Source organism: Musa acuminata, chromosome BXJ1-11, assembly GCF_036884655.1.
Source record: "Musa acuminata AAA Group cultivar baxijiao chromosome BXJ1-11, Cavendish_Baxijiao_AAA, whole genome shotgun sequence".
In the NCBI taxonomy this organism is placed as follows: domain Eukaryota; kingdom Viridiplantae; phylum Streptophyta; class Magnoliopsida; order Zingiberales; family Musaceae; genus Musa; species Musa acuminata.
Genome location: NC_088337.1, coordinates 5,593,478 through 5,613,339, shown reverse-complemented (window position 1 = coordinate 5,613,339; position 19,862 = coordinate 5,593,478). Strand labels below are relative to the sequence as shown.

General features: G+C 48.3%; 1 pseudogene; it reads left to right on the top strand.

Annotated features, from left to right (window-relative positions):
• Nucleotides 1-381: 381 nt before the first annotated feature.
• The window catches only part of LOC135596406 (uncharacterized), a 59,487-nt pseudogene continuing 40,006 nt past the window's right edge, over nucleotides 382-19,862 (top strand).

Genomic DNA, 19,862 nt, shown 5'->3' with positions numbered 1-19,862 from the left:
AATTTATAGGACTACTCTATTTTATAAAATTTTAAATATACAACTCTATTTAAAAATAACATAACTATAACTTCAATTTTAAATCTCGTAGATTACTTTGTACATTATTTATATATTTTTTTGTGCTATATATTTTATAATTTGTGAATTTTATTTATTTATTGCTGATATTTTACTTATTTCAATTAAATTTATAGTAAAATAATAACAATGAAGACTATTTATTTTATTATTTGAAATGTACGGATTGTAACGGCTAGAATTGTCACGTGCGAGCAAAGCACAATAATTCAAGCTTTCACATTTCGCTCTTCTTGTATCCTGTACATAAATAAGCTCCCTTCCCCTTCCGCCTTGCATCTCAAACTCTTCCGTTCTCGCCAGCGGCCATGGAAACCTAAAGCCGCTGTTCTCCAAACGCGCGCACGCACACACACACACACTCTCTCTCTGTTTCTTTCTTTCCCTTGACCCTAATCCTACCAGTAACCTCTTTCATCTCCAGAACCTGACGATGTCCATCGAGACGCTCGCTCATCTGCCGCCGTAGTGAGGGTCGTTTCCACTCGGCCTACCTTGCTCTCTTTGATAGCTGGTTTCTCCATCGTACTGCCCGATTCGGTGCTTGCGATTTGCTCTGAGTTGATCGATCTGAGAATGGAGGCGAAGGAGTCATCGGCCGCACCAGGGGCGGCAGCCTTGCCCGAGACCAAGGATGGTCCGGTGAATGACGAAGGACATCCGCTAGACGCTGAGAGTTTGGCCAAGGAGGCCGCCTTCCTGTTCCAGAGCTCCCGACTCCAGGACTGCTTACATGTGTTGAATCAACTCCTACAGAAGAAGCAGGACGATCCGAAGGTGCGTGGCAATTTTTTTTGGGTGATTTGATCATTTTTTTCATTTTGCTGGTAACAATTTTTTATGTTAAAAAAATTGATATTCACTTAATTTTTTTTTGAAATGTTTCACTTTCTTTATTTAGGATAGACGATTTACAATTTTCTGACCTTCATCTCATCAGAGCGATGTGCTGTTGTGCAGTTTTGACTCTTAACTTCTGCAACTATTTGCATAATCTGTTGATGGGTTAACATATTACCTTCTGCAACTATTTGCATAATCTGTTGATGGGTTAACATATTACCCTCAAGTTAGTTATGTTTAGCATCCCGAATTTTATATTTTAAAATATTATATTAGGACCTCAATACTTATAAAAGTAAAACATTTAGTCCTAATTCTCCTTGTGTTGTCAACTTTATTGATCGAAAAAATGGCAAATGCTATCACAAGCAGTAAGGGCACGAATAAAAGGGGAAAAAAAGTAATTTTATTATTCTCATCCGTTTCAAATATTAATTTCACAAAAGGAGAAGGATAACTTCTGTAGCATTGGTAAAAGGGCTTCACTATCCTGCCTTTCGGCTTTCCTCCCCTTCGGTGCACATCTTCTCGAACGGTTGATCAAATGATGTCGGTGGCACAGGAGGCCAATGGTGTTCCAGAGGAGATTCGAGCATCACCACCGACCTCTATGCAGCGTTATCCTCTCCTCCAGTTTCGTTATCCTCCTGGACAACCTACCCAAAGGCGGCATCGGTGTCGCGCGATGCTGGTGGTGATCCAGAGGAGATCCGGGCATCACCTTCGACCTCTGTGAAGGGCTATTCTCCCCTCCAACTTAGCTATCTTCCTGGATGGCCTACCCAATGGCGACGTTGATGGTGTGCGCAAGGCCAGTGGCGTTCCATAGGAGATCCGGGTGCCACCTTTGACCTCTGTGAAGCGCTATCCTCCCCTCCAGCTTCATTATCCTCCTGGACGGCCTACCCAACGGCGGTGTTGGTGGCATGTGATAAGATATATTTTGGGTTCAAGACACGTCACAACCGATGCCACGTCGTGCTACATCCGAGTTAGCAAGGGGAGCACCCCCACGTGCCAAGTCAGTGCCTCCGTACCAAGGCGTTATTTGGTATGTCCTGTCCCGGAAGCTCGGGACAGCGCCGTCTGGCATCGTTCCGCGTGTCCCTGGACGACGGCCACACAAAAGTGCCGTCTCATCCCTCGAGGATCGGCTGCCACGCCAAACCCGCGTATGACCGACCCTTGTACAGTAGTATAAAAGCCCCCGGCCGGCATCCGACCGGGGGAGAGGAGGGAGGAGAAGGAGGAAAAAGAAGAGAAAAACAACTACTGACTTGCTCGTCGGAGGGGCCAAAGTCAGGAATCACCGGACGAAGGTAATTTTTGCAGGAAAGCGGCCACCCTCAAGCCGCGAGTGTCTCAACCTGGGAATTGCCATCCAGTGTACGAAGGTGAGCTATCGACCAGCCTGAAGACGGAGAGACGCTACTCAACTCAAATGACACCCGGACCGAGGAATGCCGATCAACACCCTGTCACGAGGGCCAGGCCTACCTCGGAATCCAACTCAGCCGACAAAAGACTCCCGACATCGACCCGTGGACCAAGCCGTGCTGACTCATAAGCCACGACACATTTGTTCACCAACATTTTTGGCGCTAGAGGAAGGGCCCGGCCTACCTCGGAGCCTTCTTGTTCGTAAACGGAGACTCTCCCGAGGCGGTTTTGGGAGTCGTTCGCATTGCCCATAAGACACTAGGGAGCTGGTCCACCCAGGGCTCCGTGCTCGCCCGAGATCCTCTTATTGAGGCCCTCTAGAATCGCCCGATTCATTACTTTCTGGCCGTTAGTTTGGGGGTGTGCAACCGAGCTGAACCTCAACTGTATCCCATATGACTGGCAATAGGCCTTGAACTTAGCGTTGTTGAATTGAGCTCCGTTGTCGGTGATGATAGCCCTCGAGATCCCAAACCAGGTGATAATGTTCTTCCACGTGAAGCTTTGGATTTGTTTCTCGGTGATGGAGGCCAAGGGTTCGGCTTCAACCCACTTCGTGAAGTAGTTGACCTCGACTATAAGAAAGCGTCGTCCCGATGCTGGAGGAAAGGGTTCAAGGAGATCGAGTCCCCATTGGGCGAAGGGCCAGGCCGCATCCATCGGGGTAAGAGGGACTGCTAGCTGATGTTGCGATCGGGCATGCCTTTGACATTATTAGCACTGCTGCACGTATGATATGGCGTCTTAGCGCATAGTCGGCCAGTAGTACCCCTGTCTAAGAGTCTTGAAGGCCAAGGTTCGTCCCCTGATGTGCTCCCCACAGATCCCCTCGTGGAGCTTGGCGAGAACTGTTTCAGCTTCTGATGGCGCGAGGCAGCGCAAGAGGGGTTGAGAGAAGGCCCTATGGTACAATTTTCCGCCGACGACGCAGTACCAGGCTTGGGTTCGTCTCAACCGTCTCACAGTCGTCGGGTCATCGGGTTTCGTTCTGTCCTTCTTGAAGCAGAGGATTTCTTCTGTCTAGCTTGGCGGTACCTCCGTTTCGACGACCTCGTGAGTCGTCACTGTTGGTGCCGTTACGGACTCAATTGCTGGGGTCGATGTCGGGCTGCGGGTGGAGGCCGATTTGGCCAACGCATTGGCCCGCGTGTTCTACGCCCGAGGTATTCTAGCGATCGAGAGGCGGTTGAAGCGATGGGTGAGCCGCTTCGCCTCTGTCAAGTATAACGCTATCGTTGGGTCCCGGGCTTTGTAGCTCCCATTTACGTGTCCCGTCACCAGCTGGGAGTCGCTGAAGACTTCGAGGTTGCCCACATGCATCTCCAGAGCGAGGCGTAGGCCGTGAAGTAGCGCCTCATACTCGGCCTCGTTATTGGTGGCCCAGAATTGTAATCGGAGCGATCTCTCGTAGGTTTCTCCGGACGGGTCTTTGAGGATAAGCCCGACCCCAGCTGCTTCGGTAATGGACGAGTCATCCACGTGCAGGGTCCATATGCTCTCGTTGTTCTCCTGCCCAATAGCATAGTCTTCAGGAGTTAGCTTGGAAATGAAGTCAGCCAGTACTTGAGCTTTGATGGCGGTCCTGGGGGGTACTGAATGTCGAATTCGCCGAGCTTGACTGACCACTACAGCATCCGACCCGATGCGTCGAAGTTGGAAAGGATTTGTCGCAATGGCTGGTCGGTGATCACTTTGATTGTGTGAGCTTGGAAATAGGGCCACAACTTTCGGGCCGTCTTCATTAGCGCGAGGGTTAGCTTCTTGATCAGGGAGTATCGCGCCTTGGGCCTGACGAGGACATGGCTGACATAGTATACGGGTTATTACGTTGATGGCATTTCCCGAACTAACACTGAGCTGACTGCATACGTCGAGGCCACCAGGTAGAGACCAAGGGTTTCGCCTGGCTCGGGTGAGGCGAGTCGGGGCAAGCGGGCGAGGCATGCCTAACTTTTCGAAGACTTCTTCGCATTCCGGGGTCCACGTAAAGTTGTTGGCCTGTCGCAGATCCCGGAAGAAAGGGAGGTACTTGTTGCTCGAACGTGACATGAACCTGCTGAGCGCTGCTAACTTCCCGGCGAGTCGTTGCACCTCCTTGATCGAGCGGGGGGAATGCATCTCGGTTATGGCCCGAACCTTTTTCGGGTTGGCATCTATCCCCCTCTTGTCACGAACGGTCGTCGCGCACCCGCAACAACTCCGTTCAACGAACAGTTTGTCGCTCTCATCTACATGTACAGTTACTTGGCAGCCTGTTTTGCCTTGGTTTTGAGTCATTTTGCTTGTAAAAATGTAAGTTCGAACAAGCTGCAGTGTTACAAAGCGACCGCTCACCGAACCGAGCAAAACAACCCTAAAACAGCCCAAAACAGCTCCGTTTTCGTGTGCCGCGGGCTGATTTCTGGAATCTGCCTCCGCTCACCAAAACGTTAGCCATCTCAACCCCTTTGAACCCCCCGGGTGGCACAGGGCTGGATGGGGCTTCGGTATAGTACCGGGCGTTGAACACTTATTCGCAAGTTCGCACGTTTGCCTTGACGGGAACTTGTTGTCGCGCCTAGGACTCAGTGAGCAGCTGTTTGTGGGCTTGCAGCTGTTCGTTCAACCTTCTAAAGCCCTTGTTTTCCCCCTCTCTCTCTTTTCTCTTGTGCATGCAAGGTGCTCGCTGAATTGCTTGTAAAGCTTCCCCTCTTTTCGCGAGGCGTCAGGACTTGTCCGTCGCTCGTTCTTTCGAACTAATCAACTTTCTCTTTTACAGGTCCTTCGGGACCTGCGAGAGGTTACAAGTGGGCTGATCTTTGCGGAGCAATATCGCAAGAGCGAAGCGCGACTTAGGCAACGCAAGCTAAGTTCACATCTTGGCCGCAAGGATGCCTCACGCCTTAGGCAATTCCAGCTAAGGCCGTGACATTGTGGTATTAGAGCGGGCAAGCACTTCGAGCGAGCAGCGAAGGGACTTCGTAACTTCGCCATGGCTAAGCATCGTGGCGAATCCAGCAAGACGGGGCAAGCCGGACCCTTGCCCCAAGCAGTTGCAGGTGGGCTGCATGTGCACACTCGCTCTCATGCTGTTAGAGCCGCTCAAGAGGAGCGCGGCAGCGAACATGATGAGCGAGAAGTTGGCTACTCTCCGCGAGCGGAGGAGGCGCAATCTGGAGCGCCAACTGGGAAAAAGAGTCACAAGGAGAGACTCACAACGGCGAAAACCCGCCTAGATGTTCTTGAAGCGAGCATGGAGGAACTCTACCATGGCCAACAAAGACTTGTTGGGGTAGAGAGCTCGCAAGAGGAAGCGGAGTCTAGGATCGACAAGGTCGAGGCCCTAGTCGACCGATTGTCTGATGACACCAAAGACTCCGTGCAACATTTACAAGATGTTGTGGCGGAACTCACTTCAAAGGTGGTCATGCTCACAAGAGCACTAAATGCGAGAGGAAGCAACACCCACGTTGCACCACCACAAAACTTGAAGGCACCCGAGCCTCATGGTTATGGAGGGGCCAGAGATGCCAAAGAGCTCGAGAATTTTCTGTTAGACATGGAACAATACTTTCGAGCTACGAGGCCCGATTCTGAAGATACCAAAGTTTCTATAGCAACAATGTATCTGAACGGAGATGCGAAACTTTGGTGGCGAACCCATTGGGAGGAGATCCAACAAGGTCAGTGTTGGGTTGACATATGGGAAGACTTGAAGCGGGAGTTGAGAACTCAATTCCTACTTGAGAACACAGAGTTCGTCGCAAGAAGGAAGTTGAGACAACTCCGCCAGAGTTCCACCATTCGAGACTATGTGAAACAATTTTCTGCACTAATGCTGGACATACAGTACATGTCCGAGAAAGACAAGTTGTTCAGCTTCCTGTTAGAACCCTTGCAGATTCTAAACTTGAGCTTGATCTCTTTAGGGGATCGGCCTCCTTGGAACTCTATAGGGGTTCCACCCTCCAAGTTGCTGCTCAAAGGCTGCAGAAAAGATTCATCTATTGCTTGTGAAAAGAGGAGGAATACATAACTATTTATAGGGCTTATAAACCCTAACTCCTAATAGGACTCCTACTTCTATCTAACTCCTAATAGGACTCCTACTCAAGACTCCTATTCCTTTACAACTCCTTATTTTTCTCTAAGAAACAACCTCCTAACCCTAGCCGGCCTCTTTACCTCTTTAATAGGAGTCGGCTTAGGTAGGTTTTACATGAATGTCCCTCTCAATTAGGACTCTCCAAGCTAGAGTCCTAACAGACCCGCCCTCTTCAAATCAGCCTTGTCCTCGAGGCTGATGATTCATGAATTCTGGGAATTTGATCTTCAAGTCGTCATAGTTCTCCTAAGTGGCATCTTCTATTGGTAGGTTTGCCCACTGTATTAGCACTTCATTAGTGGGTCGTCGTCGTCGAGTCACGATCCGTCGATCAATAATGGCACTTGGCTAGGTCTGGAGTTCTCCTTGGGTAGTCTTATTTGGTGGGTGGCTTTGGGCTGTCTCCAAGCACCTATTTATAACTTTCGTCTGGCCATCGGTTTGTGGGTGATATGTCGTACTCCTTTTCAATTTAATACCCTGCATATGGAATAACTTTGTCCAAAATCTGCTTGTGAAGATGCAAGTAGAATTTGTCACAAGCATAATGCATCCCTTATAGTGTAATTCTATTGAGTCCCAATTATAATAAGCCACGGAGCTTGGTGCTTCCTCCAATTTTTTTATAATCTTACTAGTCTCTGAATCTTCCTGCCATTCCATCTTAATATCCTCAAGGAAGTCGTTGGTCGGAAGTGAAACGACCGAAACTTCAGCTTGCTCGGGTAGCTGCGAAAGCGCATCTGCAAGAACATTCTCTTTCCCCTTTTTGTAAGTTATTTCATAATCAAATCTAAGAAGTTTTGTTATCTATTTTTGCTGCTCAGGGGATGATATCTTTCGCTCCAAAAAGTACTTGAGGCTTTTATAGTCGGTTTTAATTTGAAATCGTCGACCAATCAAGTAGGGTCTCCACCTCATTGCTACGCACATAATGGTGAGCATCTCCTTATCATATGTTGACTTATTTTGATGGGAGGGAGATAATGCCTTGCTAGTGTATGCGAGTGGTCGACCATCTTGCATGAGAATGACTCCAATTCCGACTCCAGATGCGTCAGCCTCAATAATGAAGGGTCGGTTGAAATCTGGTAGTGTTAGCACCGGCGTCGTCGTCATGGCTGCCTTAAGTTTGTCGAAGGCAGCGGAGGCTCTGTCCAACCATTGGAAGACATCTTTTTCCAGTAAGAAAGTAAGTGGTGCACTGATCTTTCCATAGTTTTTCACGAACTTGCGGTAGTAGCCTGTTAAACCCAAAAAGCCATGTAGCAATTTTATGTTTCTCAGGGTCGGCCAGTTTTGCATTGCTCTAATTTTGAAGGGGTCCACTGCCACACCTTCCTCTGATATGATATTCCCAAGATATTCCACCTTCTGTTGAAGAAAGCAAAAATTCGTAGTGGTTGTTGTGTGTTCAAAAGGTGGTTTTCGGTAATGTCTTCTTTGCACACTCGTATTTGATGATACCCGGATCAAAGGTCCAGCTTTGTGAAGATTTGTGCTCCCTTTCATCCAGCAATTCATCTGCTATTGGAATAAGGTATTTGTCCTTGATGGTTATGTCATTGAGAGCTCGGTAATCAACGCATATTCGCCATGTTCCGTCCTTCTTGCGTACAAGTAGCACCGGTGAAGAGTAGAGGTTGCAACTTGGCCGAATAACTCCTGTTTCGAACATCTCTTTTACAATCCTTTCTATTTCATCCTTCTGGAGATGTAGATATTGATATGGCCAAGTATTTGCTGGAGGTTTGCCTGAAAGAATCGTTATATAATGATCATGTCGACGGGTAAGAGATAGGTTGTGCAGTTCGTCAAATATATCTGAAAATTCAGCAAGCAAAGGAAGTAGATTTGGATCTTCAAATTCTATTGGCTCTCCCTTAGTTTGCTGCTAAGTTGTACCAAAAAGTCGCTGCATGCTTTATGCAAAACCTTCTTCATTTGTTGTGTGCAAATCGTTGTTACATCGCCCCCACGTTTCCCATTCAGTATCACCTGTTTCTCCTTACTGTAAAATTTCATAATTAGTTGCATAAAATTCTAAGAAATATCACCTAATATCGTCAACCATTTAATTTTGAGCATGGCCTCATGATCATCAAGAGGGAGAAGGAAGAAATATGTAATTATCTCTTGGTAAGGCCTCATGATCAGTAATAGTTTCACTTGCGGGAGCCTACGATCATACTTCAAAATCCATCCATCGGCGACCTTAACGTCAAACCTGCTGTAATTCTCAATAGGTAAAGCCATCTGGACAGCAACCTTACTGTTTAGAAAGTTATTAGTACTGCCCGTGTCGATGAGAACAGTGATCGGTTGTTGTTTGAGAAGGCCTCCAACTTTCATCGTTTGCGGGTTTGAGTAGCCGGCTAGTGCATGTACCGTAACTTCAGTCGGTTGTGGTTCTTCTTCTGCATCTTCTTCTTCGTGTTCAAGGCTCTCTTCTGGATGTTCAATGACCTCTTCTTTTATTGGTTCAATAATAAGAAGTCTCCCTTTACTACAGCGATGCTCACGGCTCCACGGCTCGTCGCAATGCCAACATAACCCCTTCGCATATCGTTCCCGAAGCTCTTCTCTTGTTAACCTCTTTGGTGTAGGGACTCGGTCGACAGTAGGGGGGGTTGAGGGCTTCAATATTGCTGGTTGAGGAGTGACCCTAGTCCTCCGAGCTTTATAGTTCAATTGCTCCTCTTGATGTCGTGCGAAAGAGATGGCTGCCATAAGCGTGTACGGTAGTCGCGCTTTAACTTCTCCCCGGATCTCTGGCTTCAAGCCCTCATTGAAGGTCCCCAATAGCTGTTTTTGAGACCAATCACGAGTTTGATTAGATAACCTTTCAAACCTGGTTTGGTACTCCTGAATGGTAGAGGTTTGTCGGATCTTTGCTAATTGTCCGTCAATATTCTCGTAATCGATTGGTCTGAAGCGGATCAGCAATCCTTCTTTGAATTGTCGCCATGAAAGGACTTCATAAGTGTGTTCAAACCAATCAAACCACTGTTTGACATCCCCTTCAAGATGTATAGCTGCAATTTTCACCATAGATGCGTTTGCGGTTTTGTGGTACCAAAAATATCGCTCCGCATGCGAAATCCAACCAATCGGGTCTCCTTCTTCCCATCTAGGGAAGTCCACTCTCATGTATGGATAGTTGGGGTCGGTCATAGAGTTTCCCCTCTCTTGGAAGTCATATCTTCGAGCTTGGTGCGATTGGGCAAAGCTCTCTCCTTGATGTGATTTCTTCGGGCTTAGTGGTCGACCCAATCTGAGTTCGGTAAAGAGTTTCCAAATCTTATCCTTCATTCGCGCCTCGAAGGCTTCGAATTTAGCATTGATTACCTCTTCAGATGCCATAGTATATGTCGCCAAATCTGTGATGTTATGATCTCTCTTTTGTTGTCGGGTTAAAGACATGTATTGGTTGAGAGAGGTGATGGTCGAAAGGGTTGGTGGATTGGTGGATGTAGGCTATGGTTTAGGCTTGTTTTGTGGCTATATTAGGTGCAGTTTGAGGGTGTGGTTTGGTGGAGTTTTAGGATTGTGGGTGAAAGTTTTGGATCTGTGGTAGATGGTAGCAAAGGTTTGATAAAAATCAGTGGAAGTTGCAGCAAGTATGTGCTGTCTTGTAAGAGTAGAATTGTCGTCGAAGAAACAACGGTTTCTTGACGTAATTTACACCAAAAACTTGAGAGAATTGAGAAGGGAATTGATAGCAAAATTATAGTTTATATGACAACAAGGATGTCTAATTTAATCAAGAAAATTTTGGCAGTATAACAGTAAGGAAATTGGTGCAAGTTGCGATTGCAGAATTCTCGTCAAAAAATTTCAGCGAGTTACGATGAAAATTTACAGCAACACAAAATCATTTTTAGAGATGAATTTCTTAATAGATTAATTTTAGATAGAAGGCAAGATTATCTATGAAGTGTATAAGAAATTTCATTCAAAAAAGATTACAAATAGATGGGTTAAGGCAACAATATGTGGCTGAAATTTTCTGCAGCACAAATTTTTAAGTATAGCAGATTGGACGTAAAAGATCAGTGGTTTATATTGAGAATTTTTTGATGAAACCAAAGGGAAATCCACTATTATGAAGTGTCAAAGCTATCATAAAAATTTCGTAGAGATTTGGATAGAAACAACGTAGTATCAAGATCAAACACACAGTGCTTCGCGGCTGAAATTTTACAGTGCAGATTTTCAAGTATAGCAGATTAGACGAAAATATCAATGATTTATATTAAGAATTTTTGACAAAACCAAAGAAAATCTGCTGTTAGGAAATGTCAAAGATGTCATAAAAATTTCGTAGAGATTTGGATAGAAAAAACATAGTAGCAAGATCAAACAAACGTCGCTATACAGTTGGAATTCTGCAATGTATCTTTCATCGTAGAGATGAAAACTTTATGACGAAAAGTTTATGCAGCAATATGGGAATAATTTTTTTGAGATTTTCAAATAAGGATAACTAAATTGCAACAGCAGTAAGGTAGGAAACCAGAACCTGTTGCAATTCACGGGTATATCAAAGGGTGATCCGCGGTGGTGGAGATGACGACGGAATTTGGCGACGATCTTTTAAGCAATTGTGGGAATTACTTTGGGCAGTTGTGGAGGGTTGATGGATGGCTGTGGAAGGGCAGCGAGATGCCAAGAACGCTGCTATGATACCAGGTGTTAGAACCCTTGTAGATTCTAAACTTGGGGTTGATCTCTTTAGGGGATCGGCCTCCTTGGAACTCTATAGGGGTTCCACCCTCCAAGTTGCTGCTCAAAGGCTACAGAAAAGATTCATCTATTGCTTGTGAAAAGAGGAGGAATACATGACTATTTATAGGGCTTCTAAACCCTAACTCCTAATATGACTCCTACTCAAGACTCCTACTTCTAACCAACTCCTAATAGGTCTCCTACTCAAGACTCCTATTCCTTTACAACTCCTTATTCTTCTCTAAGAAACAACCTCCTAACCCTAGCCGACCTCTTCACCTCTTTAATAGGGGTCAGCTTTGGTAGGTTTTACATGAATGTCCCTCTCAATTAGGACTCTCCAAGCTAGAGTCCTAACACTTCCTCGATGGTTTGAAGCCATGGGCTCAACAGGAACTAAATCGAAGGAATGTCACCGATGTGGTCGGGTAATTGCTGCTGCAAAAAGGCTCACCGACTTTGTTTCCTCCGAAGACCTAGGGAGAAGGAAACAATCTTCAGGCAATCGCTCTCCAAAACATTCTCGAGGGAAGGAGCTCGAGGGCGAACAAAAGAAGAAGAGTTCCCACAAAGGGCCAAGCCCGAAAGGCAAGGCCCCGAAACCTAGCGGATGCTTCTTGTGCGGAGGGCCACACATGGTGAGGGAGTGCCCACAAAAACAGGCACTCAATGCGTTAACAGCTTCCATCCACCCTCCCAAATCGGACAAGGGCAAGGTTGTCGCCCTTAGTTCGAGTAGTTCTGAAGCCAGCAGCGACGATGAGGAGTCGCAAGGACCCCGGATGGGAGCCATGCGTTTGTTGAACACCATGCGGGGTCAAGTGGGGGAGAACCCGAAGACAAGGCAACAAAAAGCAGGAAGTGGCGAGCTAATGTATGTTGACATCAAGCTCAATAGCCAAACAACTCGTGCAATGGTGGACACGGGCGCTACCCACAACTTTATAGCCGATCGAGAAGCAAAGCGACTTGGGTTTATCTTGGAGAAGAGCCCAAGTCGAATAAAGGCGGTGAACTCGGAGGCCAGACGAATCTTCGGGTTGGCGAAGGGAGTCCCCATCAAAATCGGGACATGGAGCGGGAACACCAACATGATGGCAGTGCCATTGGATGACTTCCAAGTGATTCTTGGAATGGAGTTTATGCATACGGCGAAGTTGGTGCTAATGTCGTTCTTGAACTCCCTATGTATGATGGGAGGCGACGATCCCTGCGTGGTTCCTGTCTCTCGGAGAGGAACCAAGGAACCGCAACATATATCGGCGTTGTAACTAAAGAAAGGGGTGCGAAAAGGTGAATTAACCTTTGTGGCGGCGCTGAAGCTAGAGCCGCTTGACGAGAAGGCCATTCAAGAACCCACTGTGGTGGCGAACGTCCTGAAGGAGTTCAATGACGTTATGCCACCCGAGTTGCCGAAAACTCTCCCACCACGCAGGGGTGTGGATCACAACATCGAGCTGGAGCCAGGAGTGAAGCCTCCGGCGAGACCAATGTATCGCATGCCCCCGCCAGAGTTGGCAGAACTCAGGAAGCAGTTAGGTGAACTGCTAAGCGGTGGTCTCATCCGCAGCTCTAAAGCACCTTCTGGAGCTCCAGTTATCTTCCAGAAGAAACAAGATGGGAGCCTCTGATTATGCGTCGACTACCGAGCCCTCAACAAAGTGACAGTGAAGAACAAGTATCCCATCCCGTTCATTGCGGACTTGTTCGACCAATTGGGCAAAGCCAAGTATTTCTCAAAACTCGACCTTCGGTCGGGGTATTGGCAGGTGCACATTGCTGAAGGCAACGAAGCGAAGACTACCTGTGTGACCAGGTATGGAGCGTTTGAGTTCTTGGTGATGCCTTTCGGCTTAACCAACCCTCCGGCCACGTTCTGCACTCTCATGAACCAGCTATTCAAGGAGTATTTGGATAAGTTCGTGGTCGTTTACTTAGACGATATCGTCGTTTACAGTCAAACGCTCGAGGAGCACGTCAAATACCTTCGGACAATTTTCAAGGTTCTTAGGGAGAACACTCTGTTCGTAAAAAGGGAGAAATGCTACTTTGCTCAAACTGAGATCTTATTCTTGGGACATCGAATCGGTGATTGCTCCATTCGGATGGATAAGTCGAAGGTGTAAGCGGTTGCGGAATGGCGAACTCCAAAGAAGGTGCCACAGTTGAGATCCTTCCTTGGTTTCGTCAACTATTATCGACGCTTCATAGCGGGATATTCGAAGCGTGCAACCCCACTGACGGAGTTGCTGAAGAAGGAGCAGCCTTGGAAGTGGTCTGACAAATGTGAAATAGCATTCCAAGATCTGAAGGTTGCTGTTCTGGAAGAACCAATGCTCAAATTGCCAGACTATGGGGAGCCTTTTGAAGTCCATACAGATGCTTCGGACTTCACTATTAGGGGAGTACTCATGCAGGAGGGTCATCCGGTGGCCTACGAGAGCCGCAAACTCAACGAGACCGAGCGGCGGTATCCAGTGCATGAGAAGAAGATGACAGCGGTGATCCATTGTCTACGAGTTTGGCGATACTATCTCCTCGGATCACGATTTGTGCTGAGGACGGACAACATTGCTCTGAGCTATTTTCAAACTCAGAAGAAGCTCTCCCCAAAGCAGGCGCGTTGGCAGGACTTCCTGGCTGAATTTGATATGGCAATGGAGTATAAGCCTAGGAAGGCAAATGTCGTGGCCGATGCATTGAGTCGGAAAGTGGAGCGCGTGAATGCCGCACAATTGGAGGGCGGAGGCCAAGCAAGTCAGTTGCACTCCAACTTCCTTTCCAAGATCAGGGATGGACTGTATAGTGACCCCCAGGTAGTTATCCTGATGCAGCTCATCAAAGAAGGCAAGACACGACGATTTTGGGTCCAAGAGGGACTTGTTTACACAAAAGGGAATAGGGTTTATGTTCCCCGAGTAGACAATTTGAGGCGTGAACTCTTAAAAGAGTGTCACGATTCCCTTTGGGTTGGACACACAGGCATTCACAGAACGTTGGCTCTCATGGAGAGGACCTTCTACTGGCCGAAAATGGGGACTGATGTGGAGGAATATGTTCGAGCATGCCTTACTTGCCAACAAGACAAGGTGGAGCAGCGGAAGCCGGTGGGACTTTTGGAGCCATTGCCCATACCAGAAAGGCCGTGGGAGAGCATTTCCTTGGACTTCATATCAAGCTTGCCACTTGTAGGGAGACTCGGATCGATACTCGTGGTGGTCGATCGGTTTTCAAAGTATGCAACTTTCATTGCTGCTCCCCTATACTGTTCAGCAGAGGAGGCGGCCAAGCTGATGATGAAGGATGTGGTGAAGTATTGGGGAGTCCCGCACAATATCATTAGTGATCGAGATGCTCGGTTCCTAGGACGATTCTGGACCGAGCTATTCAAATTGTTGGGGTCAAAGTTATACTTCTCTACAAGCCTCCACCCCTAGACGGATGGCCAGACTGAAAGGATAAACTCGCTCCTGGAGCAATATCTTCGGCACTACGTGAGTGCCAACCAACGAGATTGGGTGAAGCTGTTGGACATTGCCCAATTCTCCTACAACTTGCAGCGGAGCTCTGCATCCAACAAGAGCCCCTTCGAGATCATTACCGGACAACAACCGTCGACTCCGCACACCATGGCCATTGGGTATACTGGGAGTAGTCCGTCAGCCTACCATTTCGCAAAGGAGTGACATCGAAATGCAGATATTGCACGGGCTTACTTGGAGTAGGCGGCAAAAAGGATTAAAAAGTGGGCAGACTTGGGAAGGCGACCGCAAGAGTTCAAAGTTGGCGATTTGGTGTCGGTAAAGCTCCAACCAACATCACTCCAATTCTTTAGGAACAAAGTCTACAAACGATTGATATGCAAGTATGAAGGGCCCTTCCCAATTATCAGCAGGGTAGGCAACGTCTCTTACAAGTTGCAGCTGTCGGCGTGGTTCAAAATTCACAACGTTCTTCATGCCAGCAACCTAAAAGCCTACCACTCGGATCTGTAAGATGATTCCCGAAGTGTTCCAACTCGGCTACCTCCCATCACAGCCTCCTACGAGAAGCGAGTTGAAACCATTCTGGCGGACCGCAAGATAAAGTTACCCAACGGAGCTGAGCAGACAGAGTACTTGGTGAAGTGGCGAAAGCTTCCCCAAACTGAAGCTAGTTGGGAGCCTGAAGACGCCCTGCGACATAAAGAGGAGATCATCAACAACTACCAACAAGCGTTGATGAGGGCGTCGACAGTTTAAGTGGGGGAGAATGTCACGAACGGTCGTCGCGCACCCGCAACAACTCCGTTCAACGAACCGTTCGTCGCTCTCATCTACATGTACAGTTACTTGGCAGCCTGTTTTGCCTTGGTTTAAGTCATTTTGCTTGTAAAAATATAAGTTCAAACAAGCTGCAGCGTTACAAAGCGACCGCTCATCGAACCGAGCAAAACAGCCCCAAAACAGCTCCGTTTTCGTGTGTCGCGCGCTGATTTCTGGAATCTGCCTCCGCTCACCAAAACGTCAGCCATCTCAGCCCCTTTGAACCTCCCGGGTGGCACAGGGCTGGATGAGGCTTTGGTATAGTACCGGGCGTTGAACACTCATTCGTAAGTTCGAACGTTTGCCTTGACGGGAACTTGTTGTTGAGCCCGGGACTCGGTGAGCAGCTGTTTGTGGGCTTGCAGCTGTTCGTTCCAACCTTCTAAAGCCCTTGTTTTTCCCCTCTCCCTCTTTTCTCTTGTGCACGCAAGGTGCTCGCTAAATTGCTTGTAAAGCTTCCCCTCTTTTCGCGAGATGTCGGGACTTGTCCGTCGCTCGTTCTTTCGAACTAATCAACTTTCTCTTTTATAGGTCCTTCGGGACCTACGAGAGGTTACAAGTGGGCTGATCTTTGCGGAGCAATATCGCAAGGGCGAAGCGCGACTTAGGCAACGCAAGCTAAGTTCACGTCTTGGCCGCAAGGGTGCCTCACGCCTTAGGCAATTCCAGCTAAGGCCGTGACACTCTGGTGAATGACAAAGCCGAGGAACCTCCTCGAGCTGACCCCGAAGACGCACTTCGCGAGATTCAGACGCATGTTGAACCGTCTGACCGTTTGGAATGTTTCCGCCAGGTCGGTCAAGTGCACGCTTACAACCTTGCTCTTTACGATCATGTCGTCAACTTATACTTCCATATTCCTCCCGAGCTGGTGCTTAAACAGCTTGTAGACCATCCTTTGATAAGTCGCCCCAGCATTCTTCAGCCCGAAGGGCATCACTTTGTAGTAATACACTCCTCTGTTGGTGATGAAGGCGGTGCTCTCTTGATCTTGAGTCGCCATCCGGATTTGGTTGTAGCCCGAGAATGCGTCCATGAACGTAAGGAGTTCATAGCCCGCGGTGGCGTCGACTAGTTGGTCTATCCTGGGAAGCTGATAGCAGTCCTTGGGGCATGCCCGGTTGAGATTGGTGTAATCAACGCACATCCTCCAACTTCCATTGGATTTCTTAACGAGAACTACATTCGACATCCACCGAGGGTATTTCACCTCGGTAATAAATCCCGCTTCTTTAAGGCGGTCGACCTCGTCGTTGATTGCCTTTTGTCGGTCGGGGGCGAACTTCCTTGGTCTTTGCCTTATCGGCCGAGACTCAGGGTCGATGTTGAGCTAGTGCTGGGTCACCTTCGGGTCAATCCCAGGCATCTCCTCGGGGGACCATGCGAACATATCGGTATTTTTCTTCAGGAAATCGATGAGGTGGAGCTGATTCGCTTCGGGGAGCGTCATCCCGGCTTTCACGGTCAGATCGGGTCGGTTCCTTTTCAGGGGTACCTCGGTGAGTTGCTCGGGGGGCTCCAGTTGCATCGGCGCTATGGGTCCCTCATAGGGGTCGGGGACTTGTCGGGGGCGTGACTTCCCCGGGAGAGTAACCGCCATAAGATAGCATCGCCTTGACTCTCCCGGATCACTTTGGGATTCCCCGATCCCCGCCAAAGTTGGAAATTTGATAGCATCGCCTTTAACTTGTTGAGCGTCGGTCGGCCGAGGATGACGTTGTAGGCCGAGGGCAGATTGACTACCATGAAGATAGTCATTATTGTCTTTGCTCTCGGCTCTTCCCCGATGGTGACAGGGAGGATGGTGGTCCCGAGCGGGGAGATGGAGTCCCCCGTGAATCCAGTGAGTGCCGATGCCATGATGTTACGGCCTTATCTAGAATTGCCTAAGGCGTGAGGCACCCTTGCGGCCAAAGACACGAACTTAGCTTGCGTTGCCTAAGTCGCGGGTCACCCTTGCGGCAAAGACGCGAACTTAGCTTGCGTTGCCTAAGTCGCACTTCGCCTTTGCGATATTGCTCCTCAAGGATCAACCCACTTGTAACCTCTCGCAGGTCCCGAAGGACCTGTAAAAAGAGAAAGTTGATTAGTTCGAAAGAACGAGCGGCGGACAAGTCCCGACGTCTCGTGAAAAGGGGAAGCTTTACAAGCAATTCAGCGAGCACCTTGCGTGCACAAGAGAAAAGAAGGAGAGGGGGAAAACAAGGGCTTTAGAAGGTTGAACGAATAGCTGTAAGCCCACAAACAGCCACTCACCTGGTCCCGGGCGCGACAACAAGTTCCCGTCAAGGCAACGTGCGAACTTGCAAAAGAGTGTTCAACGCCCGGTATATATCCGAAGCCCCATCCAGCCCTGTGCCACCCGGGGGGTTCAAAGGGGCTGAGATGGCTGACGTTTTGGTGAGCGGAGGTAGATTCCAGAAATCAGCCCGCGGCACGAGAAAACGGAGCTGTTTTGGGGCTGTTTTGCTCGGTTCGGTGAGCGGTCTCTTTGTAACGCTGCAGCTTGTTCGAACTTACATTTTCACAAGCAAAATGACCCAAAACCAAGAGAAAACATGCTGTCAAGCAGCTGTATATGTATGTGTGAGCGACAAATGGTTCATTGAATGAAGTTGTTGCAAGTGCGCGATGACCGTTCGTGACATTCTCCCCCACTTAAACTGTCGACGCCCTCGTTGACGCTTGTTGGTAGTTGTTGATGATTTCTTCTTCATGTCGTAGGGCTTCTTCAAGCTCCCAACTGGCTTTAGTTCGGGGAAGCTTTCGCCACTTCACCAAGTACTCTGTCTGCTCAGCTCCTTTGGGTAGCTTTATCTTACGGTCCGCTAGAATGGTTTCAACTTGCTTCTCATAGGAGGCTGTGATGGGAGGTAGCCGAGTTGGAACACTTCGGGAAGCATCTTGCGGATCCGAGTGGTAGGCTTTTAGGTTGCTGGCGTGAAGAACGTTGTGAATTTTGAACCACGCCGGCAGATGCAACTTGTAAGAGACGTTGCCTACCCTGCTGATAATTGGGAAGGACCCTTCATACTTACGCACCAATCCTTTGTGGACTTTGTTCCTAAAGAATTGGAGTGATGCCGGTTGGAGCTTTACCAACACCAAATCGCCAACTTTGAACTCTTGCGGTCGCCTTCCCAAGTCTGCCCACTTTTTCATCCTTTTTGCCGCCTTCTCCAAGTAAGCCCGCGCAATATCTGCATTTCGATGCCACTCCATTGCGAAATGATAGGATGATGGACTACTCCCAGTATACCCAATTGCCATGGTGTGCGGAGTCGACGGTTGTTGTCCTGTGATGATCTCGAAGGGGCTCTTGTTGGATGCAGAGCTCCGCTGCAAGTTGTAGGAGAATTGGGCAATGTCCAACAGCTTCACCCAATCTCGTTGGTTGGCACTCACGTAGTGCCGAAGATATTGCTCCAGGAGCGAGTTTATCCTTTCAGTTTGGCCATCCGTCTGGGGTTGGAGGCTTGTAGAGAAGTATAACTTCGACCCCAACAATTTAAATAGCTCGGTCCTGAATCGTTCCAGGAACCGAGCATCTCGATCACTAATGATATTGTGTGGGACTCCCCAATACTTCACCACATCCTTCATCATCAGCTTGGCCGTCTCCTCTGCTGAATAGTGTAGGGGAGCAGCAATGAAAGTTGCATACTTTGAAAACCGATCGACCACCACGAGTATCAATCCGAGTCTCCCTACAAGTGGCAAGCTTGATATGAAATCCAAGGAAATGCTCTCCCACGGCCTTTCTGGTACGGGCAACGGCTCCAAAAGTCCCACCGGCTTCCGCTGCTCCACCTTGTCTTGTTGGCAAGTAAGGCATGCTCGAACATATTCCTCGACATCAGTCCCCATCTTCGGCCAATAAAAGGCCCTCTCCACTAGAGCCAACGTTCTGTGAATGCTTGGGTGTCCAGCCCAAAGGGAATCGTGACACTCTTTTAAAACTTTACGCCTCAAATTGTCCACTCGAGGAACATAAACCCTATTCTCTTTTGTGTAAACGAGTCCCTCCTGGACCCAAAATCATCGTGCCTTGCCTTCTTTGATGAGCTGCATCAGGATAACTGTCTGGGGGTCACTATACAGTCCATCCCAGATTCGGGAAAGGAAGTTGGAGTGCAACTGACTTGCTTGGCCTCTGCCCTCCAGTTGTACGGCATTCACGCATTCCACTTTCCGACTCAGTGCATCGGCCACGACATTCGCCTTCCCGGGCTTGTACTCCATTGCCATATCAAATTCAGCCAGGAAGTCTTGCCATCGCGCCTGCTTTGGGGAGAGCTTCTTCTGAGTTTGGAAATAGCTCAGGGCGATGTTGTCCGTCCTCTGCACAAATCGCGACCCGAGGAGTTAGTGTCGCCAAACTC